The sequence below is a fragment of the Pan paniscus genome, chromosome 9 (assembly GCF_029289425.2).
Source record: "Pan paniscus chromosome 9, NHGRI_mPanPan1-v2.0_pri, whole genome shotgun sequence".
NCBI classification, from domain to species: Eukaryota; Metazoa; Chordata; class Mammalia; order Primates; family Hominidae; genus Pan; species Pan paniscus.
Window position 1 is genome coordinate 29,531,209 of NC_073258.2, and position 15,278 is coordinate 29,546,486.

The following is a 15,278-nucleotide window of genomic DNA, read 5'->3' on the forward strand; positions in this document are numbered from 1 at the left end:
GGACTTTGAGATCTACTGTCAGAAACATCATTGCCCGAAGGCCCTAGATGCTGAGCTCTGAATCTATCACTGTGTTCCAGCTGAGGCCATCCCTCCCCTGTGTGCTCCCAGACAATGACTGAAGACAGCAGGGATTCTAAGGCTCATAACTGCAAGAAGTAGACTCCTCTGATGGACAGTTTTGGTTGGAGGACTCCCACATCAGCCCTGCTGAACTGTTTTTAGAACTGCACTGCAATCTAAGACTTCCTACCCAACTTTTCTTCCTTCCCTCTCTCCTCCACAGGGATTAGAGTTATATCATGGCCTGATGGCTCTTCTGGCCTCCTCTGGCTCCCTCCCCATTTTCCCTCACAGACTATTACCCAGATAATCTCTTGCATGGCTAATACTGTCTTACTGTTTCTCAGAGGATCCAATATAACACACTAAGGTTTTAACTGTTTTAAAATTAATTTTAATGAAGCAGGGCAGAGCATCGCCTTACCTGGGAAGTGCAAGGTGTTGGGGGATTTCCTTTCCCTAGCCAAGGGAAGCTGTGAAAGACTTACCTGGAAAAACGGGACAATCCCGCCCAAATAGTGCACTTTTCGCGAGGTCTTAGCGACTGGCAGACAAGGCGATTCTCTCCCGTGCCTGGCTCAGTGGGTCCCACGCCCACGGAGCCTTGCTCACTGCTAGTGCAGCAGTCTGAGATCAAACTGCAAGGTGGCAGCCTGGCTGGGGGAGGGGCGTCACCATTGCTGAGGCTTGAGTAGGTAAACAAAGCAGCCAGGAAGCTTGAACTGGGCAGAGCCCACTGCAGCTCAGCAAGGCCTACTGTCTCTATAGACTCCACCTCTGTACGCAGGGCATAGCTGAACAACAGGCAGCAGACAAATTCTGCAGACTTAAATGTCCCTGTCTGACAGCTCTGAAAAGAGCAATGGTTCTCCCAGCACAGTGTTTGAGCTCTGAGAATGGACAGACTGCCTCCTCAAGTGGGTCCCTGACCCCCGTTTAGCCTAACTGGGAGACACCTCTCAGTAGGGTCCGACAGATACCTCATATAGGGGGGTACCCCTCTGGGACAAAGATTCCAGAGGAAGGATCAGGCAGCAATATTTGCTGTTCTGCAATGTTTGCTGTTCTGCAGCCTCCGCTGTTGATACCCAGGCAAAAAGGGTCTGGAGTGGACCTCCAGCAAACTCCAACAGACGTGCAGCTGAGAGACCTGACTGTTAGAAGGAAAACTAACAAACAGAAAGGAATAGCATCAACATCAACAAAAAGGACATCTACACCAAAACCCCATCTGTAGGTCACCAACATCAAAGACAAAAGGTAGATAAAACCACAAAGATGGGGAGAAACCAGAGCAGAAAAGCTAAAAATTCTAAAAACCAGAGCACCTCTTCTCCTCTAAAGGATCGCAGCTCCTTGCCAGAAACAGAACAAAGCTGGATGGAGAATGACTTTGATGAGTTGACAGAAGTAGGCTTCAGAAGGACAGTAATAACAAACTTCTGTGAGCTAAAGGAGAATGTTCAAACCCATTGCAAGGAAGGTAAAAACTGTGAGAAAAGGTTACATGAATGGCTAACTAGAATAAACAGTGTAGAGAAGACCTTAAATGACCTGATGGAGCTGAAAACTATGGCATGAGAACTTTGTGATGCATGCACAAGCTTCAATAGCTGATTCAATCAAGTGGAAGAAAGGGTATCAGTGATTGAAGATCAAATTAATGAAATAAAGCGAGAAGACAAGGTTAGAGAAAAAAAGGTAAAAAGAAATGAACAAAGCCTCCATGAAATATGGGACTAGGCCGGGAGCGGTGGCTCACGCCTGTAACCCCAGCACTTTGGGAGGCCGAGGCGGGTGGATCACGAGGTCAGGAGATCGACACCACGGAGAAACCCCGTCTCTACTAAAAATACAAAAAATTAGCCAGGCATGGTGGCGGGCGCCTGTAGTCCCAGCTACTCTGGAGGCTGAGGCAGGAGAATGGTGTGAACCTGGGAGGCGGAGCTTGCACTGAGCTGAGATGGCGCCACTGCACTCCAGCCTGGGTGACAGAGCAAGACTCCGTCTCAAAAAAAGAAAAAAAGAAATATAGGACTATGTGAAAAAACCAAATCTACGTTTGATTGGTTTACCTGAAATTGATGGGGAAAATGGAACCAAGTTGGAAAACACTCTTCAGGATATTATCCAGGAGAACTTCCCTAACCTGGCAAGGCAGGCCAACATTCAAATTCAGGAAATACAAAGACCACCACAAAGATACTCCTCGAGAAGAGCAACACCAAGACACATAATTGTCAGATTCACCAAGGTTGAAATGAAGGAAAAAAATGTTAAGGGCAGCCACAGAAAAAGGTTGGGTTACCCACAAAGGGAAGCCCATCAGACTAACAGTGGATCTCTCAGCAGAAACCCTACAAGCCAGAAGAGAGTGGGGGCCAATAGTCAACATTCTTAAAGAAAAGAATTTTCAACCCAGAATTTCATATCCAGCCAAACTAAACTTCATAAGTGAAGGAGAAATAAAATCCTTTACAGACAAGGAAATGTTAAGAGATTGTATCACCAGCAGGCCTGCCTTACAAGAGCTCCTGAAGGAAGCACTGAACATGGAAAGAAACAACCCGTACCAGCCACTGCAAAAACATGCCAAATTGTAAAGATCATTGATGCTATGAAGAAACTGCATCAATTAACGGGCAAAATAACCAGCTAACACTATAATGACAGGATCAAATTCACACACAACAGTATTAACTTTAAATGGAAATGGGCTAAATGCCCCAATTAAAAGACACAGACTGGCAAATTGGATAAAGAGTCAAGACCCATCAGTGTGCTGTATTCAGCAGACTCATCTCACATGCAGAGACACAAATAGGCTCAAAATAAAGGGATGGAGGAAGATCTACCAAGCAAATGGAAAGCAAAAAAGAGCAGGATTTGCAATCCTACTCTCTGCTAAAACAGACTTTAAACCAACAAAGATCAAAAGAGATAAAGAAGGCCATTACATAATCATAAAGGGATCAATTCAACAAGAAGAGCTAACTATGCTAAATATATATGCACCCAATACAGGAGCACCCAGATTCATAAAGCAAGTCCTTAGAGATCTACAAAGAGACTTAGACTCCCCCACAATAATAATGGAACACTTTAATACCCCACTGTCAATATTAGACAGATCAGTGAAACAGAAGGTTAACAAGGATATCCAGAACTTGAACTCAGCTCTGCACCAAGAGGACCTAATGCACCAGAACTCTCTACCCCAAATCAACCTTATACATTCTTATACATTCTTCTCAGCACCACATTGCACTTATTCTAAAATTGACCACATAATTGGAAGTAAAGCACTCCTCAGCAAATGTAAAATAGAAATCACAACAAACTGTCTCTCAGACCACAGTGCAATCAAATTAGAACTCAGGATTAAGAAACTGACTCAAAACCACACAACTACATGGAAACTGAACAACCTGCTCTTGAATGACTACTGGGTAAATAATGAAATGAAGGCAGAAATAAAGATGTTCTTTGAAACCAATGAGAACAAAGACACAATGTACCAGAATCTCTGGGACACATTTAAAGCAGTGTGTACAGGGAAATTTACAGCACTAAATGCCCACAAGAGAAAGCAGGAAAGATCTAAAATCGACACCCTAACATCACAATTAAAAGAACTAGAGAAGCAAGAGCAAACAAATTCAAAAACCAGCAGAAGGCAAGAAATAACTAAGACGAGAGCAGAACTGAAAGAGATAGAGACACAAAAAACCCTTCAAGAAATCAATGAATCCAGGAGCTGGTTTTTGAAAAGATAAACAAAATTGATAGACTGCTAGCAAGACTAATAAAGATGAAAAGAGAGAAGAATCAAATAGATGCAAAAAAAATGATAAAGGGGATATCACCACTGATCCCACAGAAATACAAACTACCATCAGAGAATACTATAAACGCCTCTACGCAAATAAACTAGAAAATCTAGAAGAAATAGATAAATTCCTGGACACATACACCCTCCCAACACGAAACCAGGAAGAAGTTGAATCTCTGAATAGACCAATAACAGGCTGCGAAATTGAGGCAATAATTAATAGCCTACCAACCAAAAAAAAAAGCCCAGGACTAGATGGATTCACAGTCGAATTCTACCAGAGGTACAAAGAGGAGGTGGTACCATTCCTTCTGAAACTATTCCAAACAATAGAAAAAGAGGGAATCCTCCCTAATTCATTTTATGAGGCTAGCATCATCCTGATACCAAAGCCTGGCAAAGACACAACAAAAAAAGAGAATTTTAGACCAATATCCCTGATGAACATCGATATAAAAATCCTCAGTAAAATACTGGCAAGCCGAATCCAGCAGCACATCAAAAACCTTACCCACAACGATCAAGTTGGCTTCATCTCTGGGATGCAAGGTTTGCTCAACATTTGCAAATCAATAAACGTAATCCATCACATAAACAGAACCAATGACAAAAATCACATGATTATCTCAATAGATGCAGAAGAGGCCTTTGACAAAATTCAACAGCCCTTCATGCTAAAAACTCTCAATAAACTAGATATCGATGGAATGTATCTCAAAATAATAAGAGCTATTTATGACAAACCCACAGCCAATATCATACTGAACGGGCAAAAACTGGAAGCATTCCCTTCGAAAACTGGCACAAGACAAGGACGCCCTCTCTCACCACTCCTATTCAACATAGTGTTGGAAGTTCTGGCCAGGGCAATCAGTCAAGAGAAAGAAATAAAGGGTATTCAATTAGGAAATGAGGAAGTCAAATTGTCCCTGTTTGCAGATGACATGATTGTATATTTAGAAAACCCTGTCATCTCAGCCCAAAATCTCAGGCTGATAAGCAACTTCAGCAAAGTCTCAGGATACAAAATCAACGTGCAAAAATCACAAGCATTCCTATACACCAATAACAGACAAACAGAGAGCCAAATCATGAGTAAACTCCCATTCACAATTGCTTCAAAGAGAATAAAATACCTAGGAATAAAACTTACAAGGGATGTAAAGGGCCTTTTCAAGGAGAACTACAAACCACTGCTCAAGGAAATAAAAGAGGACACAAACAAATGGAAGAACATTCCATGCTCATGCATAGGAAGAATCAATATTGTGAAAATGGCCATACTGCCCAAGGTAATTTATAGATTCAATGCCATCTCCATCAAGCTACAAATGACTTTCTTCACAGAATTGGAAAAAACTACTTTAAAGTTCATATAGAACCAAAAAAGAGCCCGCATTGCCAAGACAATCCTAAGCCAAAAGAACAAAGCTGGAGGCATCACACTACCTGACTTCAAACTATATTACTAAGCTACAGTAACCAAAACAGCATGGTACTGGTACCAAAACAGATATAGACCAATGGAACAGAACAGAGCCCTCAGAAATAACACATCTACAACCATCTGATCTTTGACAAACCTGACAAAAACAAGAAATGGGGAAAGGATTCCCTACTTAATAAATGATGCTGGGAAAAGTGGCTAGCCATATGTAGAAAGCTGAAACTGGATCCCTATCTTACATCTTATACAAAAATTAATTCAAGATGGATTAAAGACTTAAATGTTAGACCTAAAACCATAAAAACCCTAGAAGAAAACCTAGGCAATACCATTCAGGCCATAGGCATGGGCAAGGACTTCATGACTAAAACACCAAAAGCAACGGCGACAAAAGCCAAAATTGACAAATGGGATCTAATTAAACTAAAGTGCTTCTGCACAGCAAAAGAAACCACCATCAGAGTGAACAGGCAACCTACAGAATGGGAGAAAATTTTTGCAATCTACCCATCTGAAGAAGGGCTAATGTCCAGAATCTACAAAGAACTCAAATTTACATGAAAAAAACAAACAATCCCATCAAAAAGTGACCAAAGGATATGAACAGACACTTCTCAAAAGAAGACATCTATGCAGCCAACGGAGACATGAAAAAACGCTCATCATCACTGGTCATCAGAGAAATGCAAATCAAAACCACAATGAGATACCATCTCATGCCAGTTAGAATGGCGATCATTAAAAAGTCAGGAAACAACAGATGCTGGAGAGGATGTAGAGAAATAGAAACACTTTTATACTGTTGGTGGGAGTATAAATTAGTTCAACCATTCTGGAAGACAGTGTGGTGATTCCTCAAGGATCTAGAACTAGAAATACCATTTGACCCAGCCATCCCATTACTGGGTTTATACCCAAAGGATTATAAATCATGCTACTATAAAGACACATCCACGCGTATGTTTATTGCGACACTATTCACAATAGCAAAGACTTGGAACCAACCCAAATGTCCATCAGTGATAGACTGGATTAAGAAAATGTGGCACATATACACTATGGAATACTATGCAGCCATAAAAAAGATGAGTTCATGTCCTTTGCAGGGACATGGATGAAGCTGGAAACCATCATTCTCAGCAAACTATCACAAGGACAGAAAACCAAACACCGCATGTTCTCACTCATAGGTGGGAATTGAACAATGAGAACACTTGGACACAGGGTGGGGAACATCACACACCAGGGCCTGTTGTAGGGTTGGGGGCTGGGAGAGGGATAGCATTAGGAGAAATACCTAATGTAAATGACAAGTTGCTGGGTGCAGCAAACCAACATGGCACATGTATACCTATGTATCAAACCTGCACATTGTACCCTAGAACTTAAAGTATAATTAAAAAAAAAAAAGCATCAAATTTAATTAGGCAAACCAATCTAGCCAGAGAAAACCAAAATATGTCTAGATTTCCCTTACAGAATTCATTTGGAAGATTTCTGCAAAATCACAACAAAGAAACTGATTGCATTAAAGCTTCCAAATCCCATAAAGCATCACGTATTGGAAAATGTGTAACATCACATAATTTGTCAGTAGGCATATGCTACTGCTGTTATTAACAAGTACACAAAATGATTTATTAAGCATCTTCTATGTGTCAAATATTGTATGAGGTACTTTACATGGTTTGTTAATCTTTGCAATGACCTTATGAAGCAAGTATTATTAAGCGCATTTTTTAGAAGAGTAAACTGAGCCTTAGAGAGGTTAAGAGACTTGTCTAAGTTCCCACAGCGTAGGTAGTAGATCATGTATTTTGTTTGTTTTTTGAGACGGAGTTTCACTCTTGCTGCCTAGGCTGGAGTGCAGTGGCACGATCTCAGCTCACTGCAACCTCCAGCTCCAGGGTTCAAGTGATTCTCCTGCCTCAGCCCCTCAAGTAGCTGGGATTATAGGCGCCCGCCACCACTGCCAGCTAATTTTTGTATTTTTAGTAGAGATGGGGTTTCATCATGTTGGTCAGGCTGGTCTCGAACTCCTGATCTCAGGTGATCCACCGGGCTCGGCCTCCCAAAGTGCTGGGATTACAGGCATGAGGCACTGTGCCTGGCTCAGACCATGTTTTTAACCTCAGGTGAGTCCCTACAGCTCTCCTGAGCCAGGGTGCCTCTCAGCAGAAACTGGGCTTGGCCCAGAGGAAGCCTTCCTGAAGTCAGTTGTTTATGAACCACCCACTCTTTCAAGATGGGAATGACATTGTCCTCACCACATTTACTAGAGATAAGCAGTGACCAATGTTCACATACTAAAAACACAAAAAATGAACCACACAAAATAGAATTTTTAGAATAGAAAGGGGCCTTTGACATCAGCCTAACATCTTCATTGAAACAATAAACCGGTGAGCATTTCCTCTATTTTATTGAGAGATATCTTTCAAGACTTACCTTTTAGATTTACCTATGTAAGCACTTTGCATCTCAGCCTATACCAAGGGAAGAAAACTCTTGGCCCAGGGAGAGGGAGTTGCAGACTGGTATGTACTGGATGGTTGTTTTGGTAAATTTTTCCAACTAAGAACACATTCCACTCCCACGACACCCTGTGCTGCCACCACCAGAGAAACAATGATAGTTTCCATCTCCAGCTGCCCCTCAGGTGGTTCCCAGGGACATGAAACAAGGAGGAAGGGAGAGGCTCTTTCTTTTTCCAAGGTCATATGCGCATTCTATCAGCTAAGAGCCCAGGAACGAGAAAAGGGAGAGGTGGCTCTGTTGTTTCCAGCAAAGGAAAGGGTAGTGTTCCCTCTGACTTCTGCGCATAAGGCATAGCTTTCTCCCAAATGACAGATAATTGAATATTTTCCCTTCTCAATTTTAAAAGGTAATTCAAGATACAATTGCCCTTTCTGAAAAATTTGCTCTCTTAGGCAGACTGCCATTATCAATAGTAGTAGGTAAATATTCACTGTAAAGTAACTGTGTTTTTCCCTCAAGCCAACATATGAATTTAATTTATGATATTAATGACCACGGCAAATACATGAATATCATTTACTATATTTTTTTTGGAGAAAGAAAAATTAGTTTTTTGTCATAAAGTGTATTACTTTTTTTTTTTTAGAGCTTGAGAAAACACTCTTTTTTTCCTTTTCAGCTTTTATTTTAGACTCAGGGTACATGGGCAGGTTTGCTACCTGGATATATTGCATGATGCTGAGGTTTGGGGTATGAATGACCCCCCCCCGCCCACCGAGGTACTGAGCATAGTAACCAACATTTAATTTTTCAACTCTTGTCCCTCTCCCTCCCTTCCCCCTCTAGTCATCCCCAGTGTCTACTCTTCCCATCTTTATGTCCATGAGCACTCAATGTTTAGCTCCCACTTATAAGTGAGAACACGCAGTATTTGGTTGTCTGTTCCTGTATTAATTCACTTAAGATAATGGCCTCCAGCTTCATCCATGTTGCTGCATAGGACATGACTTTGTTCATTTTTATGGTTGTGTAGTGTTACATGGTGTATATGTACCACATCTTCTTTATCCAATCCACTGCTGATGGGCGCCTAGGTTGATTCCATGTCTTTGCTATTGTGAATAGTGCTGTGATGAACATATACACATGCATGGGTCTTTTTGGTAGAACAATTTGTTTTCTTTTGGGTATATATCCAGTAATGGGATTGCTGGTTCAAACGGTAGTTTGCCTTAAGTTCTTTGAGAAATCTCCAAGCTACTTTCCACAATGGCTGAACTAATTTACATTCCCACCAACGTGTATAAGCATTCCCTTTGCTCCACAGCCTCACCAACACCTGTTGTTTTTTGACTTTTTAATAATAACCATTCTGACTGGTGTGAGAATGGTATCTCATTGTGGTTTTGATTTGCGTTTCTCTGATGATTAGTCATGATGAGCATTTTTCATGTTTCTTGGCCACTTGTATGTCTTGTTTTGAGAAGTGTCTGTTCATAACCTTTGCTCACTTTTTAATTTTGTTTGTTTTTTTTTTTTTTCTTGTTCAACTGTTTCAGTTACTTACAGATTCTGGATATTAGACCTTTGTTGGATGCACAATTTGCAAATATTTTCTCCCATTCTGTAGGTTGTCTATTTACTCTGTTGATAGTTTCATTTGCTGTGCAGAAGCTCTTTAGTTTAATTAGGTCCCATCTTGTCAATTTTTGTTTTTGTTGCAATTGTTTTTGAGGACTTAGTCATAAATTCTTTCTCAATGTTGATATCCAGAATGGTGTTTCTGAGGTTTTCTTCTAGGTTTGTTATAGTTTGAGGTATTACATTTAAATCAGTGTAAGTTGTTAGTGTAACATAACTACTGTATTCTTGATTCACCTAGGCCTTAGGTATCATAATAAGCAAGTCCATGAAAGAATAAGCTTTGAATTGCTAATTAGATCATTAGCAATTTATTTTCAAAATAAGAAGCCCCATCTGTATTACTCTGAGGCCACAGATGGCCTATGTTTGTCATCAAACCTCAAAGTATATTTTCCCATAGAATGTTAAATATTTTCTTTACAAATGACCAGGATTTTAGAAATTTCCTTTGTAACTTTGTAGTAATGTGTCAATATATACAAGCATCTGAAAGTCCCTTTGATGTTCAAAAGCTGTCATGTCACCTATCCTTGGAATCTGAAAGAAAGAAAGGTTACATAGGGAACCACCAGTGTTCTAAGTCCATTCCTTACTCTCCAGCCTCCAAAATGATTAAATTCTAAGTTTTGTTTATTCGGGTGCCTCAAGCCTGAGTCTCAGCTTAATCACTTTCTCCGAGAAGCTTTTCCTGACTCCAACAAAGGTTAGCTACCTCCTCATATGCCCTCACAGCTTGTGCTTTAAGGTAAGTATGGCTTTAACTGTAATCTCTGCTAGAATGTAAATGCTAACAGATTCAGGATTAGTTCAGTCTTGTTTACCACTAGAATCCCCAGATTCTAGCATAGTGCTAGGAATTCAATACATACTAGAAAGCCTTGCTCATTCTACCTGACCCCTTGCACAGCATTTGATATTCTAGAAGACCTTCTACTTCCCCTTCCTGAAAGCTCCCCTCTCTCACTTTGGCACACTTTCCTCTTTTGCACCTCCCATCATTTTCACTGGTCTTCCAGTGGCTTCTTTCCTTCTGCCTTACCTTTATACTCAACCTCTACATTCCATCCTAGTCTATCTTTTCTGGGCCAAATATGGCAGGCACTTAATATGGGTGGAATGAAGGAATAAAAGAATGTCATGCTTCAGACTCTTTTTGAGAAATGCTATTCATCTCCGTAGTTTCAATGATTATGTTAAACTAATAAGGTCTAAATATTCCCAAAACTACACTTCTCATCTGGGCAACAAACCTATATCTGTAACACCCCCTTATGTCAATATGTTCATAACTAAATTCAGGATGTCCAATTAAACATAGCAGATTAATCATGCAGAATTATCTCCTTTCCCACTCCAATCTCTGCTAAGATGATGGCAAAGGAATTTCTTTTAAGAAAAAATGTACAAATCCACAAGGGCAAACAGAAGAGAATACAATGGTTAACCACAGATTCCTACAAATTTTGGGATGGTGCAAAGAGGATAGAGGTGAAACAACTGACTTAGGAGAGTACTGGAGTTAGGACAGTATGGATGTAGTGTTTTTCCTCATCTTTAAGGACATTAATGATAGTTGCAATTTTTTTTCTTCTTTCTTAATTGGCTCTGTTTCCTCTGAGTGCCTTTTTTTTTCTTTTTCTCTTTTACTGTTTAAAGGTTTCTAAATGCTGAAATAAATACAACAACAACAACAAAAATTCAGCCTGCAGAATCCTGGAAGGGCTCAGCATAGGGGAACACTAGCTACTAAGGAGAATGAAGCTTATACACTAACTAGCTAGACTGAAAACATAGGAAGTGACAGTTTACCAAGAAATGAACTGTGATATACAGAACTACATTCCCAGGTCCTACTCTGGAATGCTGGCAGCTAGGCTTATATCTCTCCGGAAGATTAGAAGATCCTTCTCTGAGAAAATGAACAGCCTAAGGGGGAAAGACTTCCAGGTATTTGGAAGTCTACCCACAACAATAAAAAATCCACCATCAACAAGCCCTACCTATGCCCACATAGCTTCTATTCAGCCTTTTAATGCCCTATTCTTAAATAGGAAGAGACAGGAATTCATATAACAAATATAAATGTCAGACAAGGATTAAAAAACGTTTGAGGAAAACCTCTAATAAAACCTCAGAAAAAGAGAAAATGAAGAAAAAAAGGCATCCGGAAGAAACAGAGCTAATTAAGAAAAAAAACTGCAACTAATGTCCTTAGAGATGAAAAAAGATATTGCGTCCATAAAATAAGTATAGGAGGCTATGAAAAAGGAATAAACAGAAAAGAATCTTTGGAATTTAAAATAAGGTAGCCATAAAAAAATTATTCAAGAATTGGAAAATAACATCAAGGACTTCTCACAGAAAGTGGTCTCCCTCACCAGGGTAGGGGGAAAAAAGTAAGACAGGAGAAAAATATTTCCTTTTAAATTATTAGAGAATTAATTCAGGAAGACCAGTAATTGCCTAACAGGATTCTAGAAAAAAGGGACCAGAGAATATTATGAGAGGAAATTATCAAATAAATAATACAATAAAATATCCCCTTGGGAGCAAGACTGTGAGGCAGTGAGAAGTAAGCAAAATGTCCCTGTTTTCCATCAAACAACATTTAGTACTATTTGAATTTTAAACTATGTGCATATATTACTTTGATAAACAATTTGAAAGGGAAAAAAAAAACCCCTCAGTTTCTCACCCCCAAAGCTGTCATTCCTTTCTGTATTCCCTTTCTCTGCTAATATTATCATCACCCGTGAGCTCCAAAGCAGCCCTTTAAGTTTTACTTTTTTTTTTTTTGAGACAAGGTCTCGCTCGTCACCCAGATTGGAGTGCAGTGGCATGATCACAGTTCACTGCAGCTTTGACTTCCTGAGCTCAAACGATCCCCCCACTTCAGCCTCTTGAGTAGCTGAAACTATAGGCACAAGCCTCCATGCCAAGCTAATTTTTTAATGTTTTGTAGAGATGGGGTCTCCCTATGTTGTCCAGGCTGGTCTTAAACTCCTGGGCTCAAGTGAGCCTCCCACCTCGGCCTCCCAAAGTGTTGGGATTATAGGCATGAGCCACCACACCTGGCCTAAGTTCTACTTCTGATGGATCTTTCACACATTTCTTCTCTTCAACCCTACTACCCTCATTGGATCCTCAATCACCTCTTCCTGGAATGTTCCATAATGTCATTACTGGTGGCTCTGTCTTTGGTCTCTGTCCCTCAAAACCATCTTGCTATGGCCATGCTTTAAACGTTTTTCATGCCTGCAATGGACTCCTGAGAACAGTTTTTTAACCGTTTGTAGCCTCCAACCTCCAGGGGCTTGGAGTTGGTAGGTAGGAAGGTGTTTTCCCTACCCACCCTGTTCCCCATTGGCACCTCCAAACCACTTCATCTCCTTTCTCCTTCAAAACTTCCTACTCTTCTGAAGATTATTCCATCTGACCACATTAGCCAATATTACTCCTTTTGACTGTCATCTGGCTAGCCAGTTACCCTGGTTTGCTGAAATTCTAGCACCCAGCTTGCCATCTTCCTCTCTACCACAACTTCTATCATAATCTTGGCAATTTCAATATCCACACTAAAAAGTTACTTCCATACTTTTTGTTTTTTTAGAGCAGGGTCTCACTGCATTGCCAGGGTGCAGTGCCATGGCTATTCATAGGTGCACTCACAGTGCATGGAAACTCCAGCTCCTGGCCTCAAGTGATCCTCCTGCCTCAGCCTCCTGAGTAGCTGGGACTGTAAGTGCAGGCCACTGCACCTGGCTCTGGCCTCTAACATTCTTAATTTCTTCAACTTTGTTGTTATGTTCCATCTGGGCCACTGACTGCCATGGCCATACTCTGGTTCTTGTCATCAACATCCTGACCAAAAGCCCCTATCTCTCTAGCTTCCCTCAAGCACCCCCCACTCAACCTCAAAACAGCACGGGAAATCTACGAAGACCCCTTCCTCACCACCTGTGTTAAGTAATATGTTTCAGTACCATAATCACTCCCTTGAAAACACTTTAACTGCTTTGTTCCTTTTTCCCTCCATCCTACTTGCCCACTTGTCCAGCTCCAATTATAAGTGATTCTGGGTCTACATCTAACTAGCTAAATTTTCTCCAGAAATAAAGAGAAACATAACAGAACTTCACTAATTGGTCTTTATGCCCAAAAATATCAAATGGCAAACAACATTGCCCATCAGTCTCGCTAATCTCTCTGGCAAATTTTTCTTTCTCCAAAGTGCTTACTTTTCCATTAACCTTTTCCTTTTCCTCAAACTTGCAACATCCTATTCTATCCCTCTGCTGATGACCTTGCCTTCCCTTCACACTTCACTGAGAAACAAGAAGTGATTTGACAAGAACTGCCTATCTTGTCTTCCTGCCACCAATATTATCAATCCAGCCACATCAGAACCTATATGTACAATTTGTTCTCCCTGTGAATAGGAGAAATTTCCTTGCTTCTATATAAACCAGCATTTTTGCTATTTAAGAACTGCATTCCTAAAATCACCCCTAGTCTCTCCTAAATCTTCAGGTTTCCTTTCAATTGGATCATTACCAGCCTCAGAGAAGCATATTTAGTATCACCCAGCCTAAGCAAAACAAACAGAAAATGTCCTTGACCCTATGTTCTCTTCTAGCTCCTATCCCACTTTTTTTTCTTTTCTTTTTTTTTTTTTTTTTTTTGAGACAGAGTTTTGCTCTGTTGCCCAGGCTGGAGTGCAGTGATGTGATCTCAGCTCACTGCAACCTCCGCCTCCCGGGGTCAAGCAATTCTCCTGCCTCAACATCCCAAGTAGCCTCCCAAGGAGCTGGGTGGCTCCTGCCACCACGCCCGGCTAATTTTTGTATTTTTAGTAGAGATGGGGATTCGCCATGTTGGCCAGGCTGGTCTCAAACTCCTGACCTCAGATGATTCTCTCATCTCGGCCTCCCAAAGTGCTGGGATTACAGGCATGAGACACTGCGCCCGGCCCCTATCCCACTTTTCTTCTCTTCTTCACTATAAAACGTTTCCAGAATGTCTTTAGTTATAGGCTCTTTCTCACCTTCCATTCTCTCTCCAGCCTATTCGATTGTAGTTTTATACCTGTTTTTCTTATCATATATATTATATAGGAGAGGAAATATAGTTATTAAGTTTGGGCTTTGACCTCATGGGTTCTAATCCATGTTCTGTGATTTACTAGGTATAAAAGCAACGTAACTTCATGCCTCAGTTTCCCCAACTTAAAATGAGGATAATAAAAGTAACTATCTCATAGGGCTGTTGTGAGGATTAAAATAGCACATATAAAAGCACAAGAATACCAGTCATATAGAAATTGTTCAAGACATGCTTGCCATTGTAGTCAACAATGACCCTCCTTCATCTTATGAAATCCAACAGTGAAGACTCCTCTCTGTCAAGCAGCACTGGACACAGTCCACATCTCACTTCTACTCATGGATTCTGTGACATCCTACTCTATTGGGTTTCCTTCTACTTCACTGGCTGCATATTTTCAGGATCCTTGCCGGCTGCTTAATCTCTAAATATTGGATTACTCAGCCTTCCCTTTTTACTATCTAAACTCTTCTGAGGTAACCTGATCAAGTCCCATGCTTTTAAATACCATGTATGTGCTGATGTTGCTCAAATTTGTATTTCCTATCCTGGCTCTCCCCAGAGCATCATATATTTAACCATCTCTACCAGGTCATTAAGTTGGTATCGCAAACCTAACAAATCTAGGACAGAATTCTTAAAGACTTCCCTCTCCCCATCTCAGCCCATACACCTGCTCTTCTCAATCTTCATATTTCTGGTATAGTATCA